The following is a 4,660-nucleotide window of genomic DNA, read 5'->3' as shown; positions in this document are numbered from 1 at the left end:
TATAAAACGCTTAACAAAAATCCAATCAATATGCGAAGAACACCCGTCCACTCCCCCCCCCCCCCCCCTCCCTTTTTCCCCCTAACACGTAGCAGCTGTGAAATGAAAGTAGAAACACGTCTTTTCTGCCCGTGGAAACTTCCTATCTGCGTTTGTAATGGTAAGGTCTATCCTTTTCTTGTAGTGTACTGACGCTGCTTATTCTTTCGTGCAAGGGACGCTACTCTCCTTTTTTTTTACCGAATTGTAAACAATAGCCTAACCATGAGTTATGAACAACATGTTTATTCATCGTATCATGCGCCAATCTATCCATCCTTTGTTACGATGAGTGATTTACTGACCTAGTTTCTTACAGTAACTCTAGGTAGCTTTCATATGGTATGGGGAAAGATGATAGATTAAGTTTATAATTGTTTTTTCTCCTACGTAGGCCTACGCGTGGTTGTAATATTTTGTGATTACTTTCAACTTTCATCAAGGTAAAAGCTAACATCAGAATGTATTAATGAATGAAAGCTGAAGTAATCAAGCAAATCAAGATTTGAATCAAGCATAGGCTTCACTCATAATAATGAAACTTAGATCGAACCCAGGTTTTAAGGTAGCCTACATGCGAAACTATTCAGATTCAGAAGAAGAGAAAATACTAAATACACCGTACAATTTCTTCTTCTTCTTCCTCTGTCCCAAAGTCTTGGAAAACACTAGGATACGCCTCTGGTTGTATTCCTCCATTCCTCCTCTGTCTTCCGCCATCCCTAGTTCCTCCCCTGTATCAAACTCAGTGGCGTTGCTAGGTCGGGTGTCGCCCGGTGCGGCACCTCATGGTGTCATCACCACCCATCTTAATTTTTATCTGTAAATTAAATTTTGCAGTTGGTGTCACCCCCCCCTCCCCGTCCGTAAAAGCTTTAAAATTTTCACGTTTAGTATTTAATACTAATGATGTTTATCTATAGTCGGTTGTTTATAGCTAGGTTTAGCATTGTTTTCTCTAAGTTTGCATGTTTACGTCCTGGTGTCACACCCCTTCCCCCACTCCTCCCCCCCCCCTTGTCGGGATCGAAATTATGGACTTAAAATACTTTTTACTCTAACCATTCATTGAACTGGTAAAAAACATATTTCTTCTATAAATCTTGCCATTTTTTGTCAAGGTGTCACCCCCTTAAATGGTATCACCCAGTGCTGTCCGCACCCCCGCCCCCGCCTCTCGACGCTTCTGATCAAACTCTCTTTCTCTGCTGTTGTCTTCGTGGTTTTGTCTTTACGATTTTCTTCTAATTCCTTCGTGACTCCAGGGTTTTGGGCAGCTCTTTTCATAGCGCCCATACAACATTGTAAGCCCAGCAGCTCTTTCCTCTTCTTCTACTGTTCTTCTTCCAGGATTTCCTTGGCCGGCCTACTTTCCTGTTCCCCTGGAGTTTCCAGTCTAACATTTTGCTTGCGGTATTATCCTCTTCTCTTTAGGCTAGCCTGCCTCTTTTTCGTCGATCTAGCACTGTTCCTTGCAGTGTCTCTCTCAGACATTTTTTTTATGCGGACTACATTTTGGGGGGGGGGGGGGGGGGGGAGACGACGACACTGTATTAAGTAAATATTTTCTGTATTAATTCTATTTCGTTCGAGAGGGGGGGGGGCAGTGTATGAGAGTTTTTGCAAGACCTGACGTTATCGTGACGTATTTCATGTAGCGTATCTGTTTGGGAACACACCCATTCACATAACAATTAATATAAATAAATACACTCTTTAGACATCATTAAAGGTAGCTGTTCTGTTTTGGCGATATCAGTGCGAATGTTAGGCTAATAGAGGAATACTTATTTAAATGCTGTCATGTTTTACCAGAACAAGAAAAAAGAAGGGGAGTGGGGGGGGGGGGGAATGCTTCGGTACTAAATCCAGCCTAGATTAGGTTGTATTATCCGACTGATTATCTCACTACACGCGTACAGTAGCGTAGCGAGGGGGGCGGAAGGGGGGGACATATGTCCCCGGGCGCCAACCTTAGGGGGCGCCAAAATGGGTTGGAAAAATAAATTGAAAGGTTGAGGGGGGTGCAAGTCGAAAGTGTGAGGGGGGGGGGGTTGCAAATCAAAAGTTTGAGGGGGGGGGTGCAAAACGAAATCTCGAGGGGGGGGTGCAAATCGAAAAGTTTGTCCCCGGGCGCCGGGAAGGGTCGCTACGCCTCTGCACGCGTAAGATTCAGATCATTCATTCATTGTATTGTCATCAATTTAAAAACAAAAAGAAATAATTTTTTATAAACCCCCCACTAAGGTTATGTTTTTGTCGCCATGTATTTCCAAGAAAAGTAGGCCTAAAAACTAAGTTAAGCCCATTTCCCTTGTTTGTGTGTCTTTGCAATACCTATCTCCGTTCCCGTTTATGTTATCAGGCCAACGCTTAGAAGGAATTCATTAACAAGGTGTGATTCGTGATACAAAGCAGTGAGGGTCGTGAGGTAGGTGTTGGACAAAAGGCCGACAGACAAAAGACCGATATGGAAAAAAGGCCGATATAGAAGTAGCGGCTGAACATTAGGCCTACATCCGAAATACTGATGAATTATAAAACCGACATTACAAACAAAACAAATCTCTCAAATAATTAGTGTAAGGTATAAACTCTCTAAGGACTGCTCTCAGGTGGACACAACAGGGCAAGAGAAAACAAGGATGGCCATAAGAAACGTGGAGTAAAGCAATGGAGTTGAATGAATGAGACTTAACATACTAACATGCAGAGGTTATAGGGCTGGTAAGTAGGTCAATAAACAGTTCTATGGCTCATGCAGGTTTTATTGAGCCGTATAACTGATTGATGACCTACTTACCAGCCCTATAGCTAGAGACGGGATGAAATAGCCCTCATTTATTTATGTCCTCTGCGCCAATGGAAAATGACGATAGAGCCATCTATGATAATGAAGTGAGACAAACCAGCCAATGGCAGCAGCTCGTGACGTCACCATATTGTTTAGCGCCCTAGCAGAAGTTGTTTTTAAAAGCATAACCCCTAACCCGTACAGATCAAACTTTTTTATACACTGGCGAGTCCTTGGACAAGCAAAAGCTGAAAAGTTTTTAAATATGTATCTAGAAACAAAACATCATTATATTATATTATCATTTATTATTATTATATATTAGTATTTATTAATAACTACTATTATTTACATTTCTATTATATTAAAATATACTGATTACTTATTTAAATCAGTATTTTTCTATGTATATAGACTAATTATAGACGTCCATTCTTGCGACACGTGTCTTTTCTCTTCTTGTACTAGCTCCCGCCTCCCAGGTTGTAATCAATGCCCTTGTCAATGTAATGAGATTAGACCCCTATACAACTGTGCTGAAGTTCAACTACATCGTTTCATGTGTTGTTTTTTTTTTTAAATTAAATTAAAATAAAGGCATGTCAGTATAGCTCTCATATGTTTAAGCCAGTTAAACAAAAGTAATTTGATGCATGAATCGTTAAGACACAATATTGAGGAGAGTCTAGGTTACAAGTTTGTTGTGTACAGCGTAGGATTAACAGCATCACTGTATATTAGAGGTTTCCTTACAGGGGAGGACTAGTACTAGGGCAGGGGAGGACTAGTACTAGGGCAGGGGAGGACTAGTACCAGGGCATGGTGGACTAGTGGTAGGGCAGGTCAGGATTATTGCTAGATGATGTAAATGTAGTCATATTATTCCAAAATCGACACGTCGACACCCTCTCCGGAGTTACTTGCAGGCAGAGGCGTAGCGAGGGGGGGGGGGGACATATGTCCACGGGCGCCGGGAAGGGTCGCTACGCCTCTGCTTGCAGGCACTTCTACGGCCCCCCCCCCCCCCCCACGAGCACCTCCATCGCCCTTACCTCAAGAGGAAACAGAAAAAAATATAATTGATATAGAAAATATATACGTAAGCTTATAGGCCTATTTCTCTATAAATTCTATTTCGTCCCCCCCCCCTTACAAGGTTTTAAAATTATAAATATCAGATTTTACAAACAATGAGAATTATAGAGAATTTAAGATAACTGGAGGCACTATGCCTGGGGTCATCCATAAATGACGTCACGCTTTTTTGGACGATTTTTACCTCCCTCCCCTCCGTCACACGTCGTCACAAAAAGCCAGACTCCCCCCCCCCTAACATGACGTCACACCTCAGCCTACAACTCCTCTCAAAAATGCTGTTGAATTTTCCTTAATACATCGATATTTTTCCAAAATCTTGTCAGAACTCTGTCGTCAACATAGAGTATTTTGATCATTTATGTACGACCCCTGCCAGTCATTTTCATAGAAAACATTAATACCTAGATTCTATTAGGCACCCTTTCAAATAATATGTTAGGACTGAAGCAAGTTATAACAGCGTTTTTGTGGGCTTTTGTCTCAAAGACTAAATACTGAACTTTATTTTTCTATTTAATATGTCTACTAGTTGTCAGATTGTTAATTTGGATATAGATTTGGATTTGTACCAGTTCATTTTTTATGCCTAGCTTAAAATTACTCCAGTACCGTTAGCTTTGCCTTGTTTAATGTTTGGTTCGAATTACGTTTTAACCTTTTGTAAATATTATTATTAGATAGTATAAATTGGCGAAACCTAAAATGTACTTGCTTATCACTTCCGTGTCT

The sequence above is a fragment of the Physella acuta genome, unplaced genomic scaffold (genome assembly GCF_028476545.2).
Source record: "Physella acuta isolate Inbredline_101_S28 unplaced genomic scaffold, ASM2847654v3 ptg001840l, whole genome shotgun sequence".
Lineage (NCBI taxonomy): Eukaryota > Metazoa > Mollusca > Gastropoda > Physidae > Physella > Physella acuta.
This window is presented reverse-complemented; position numbering follows the sequence as displayed.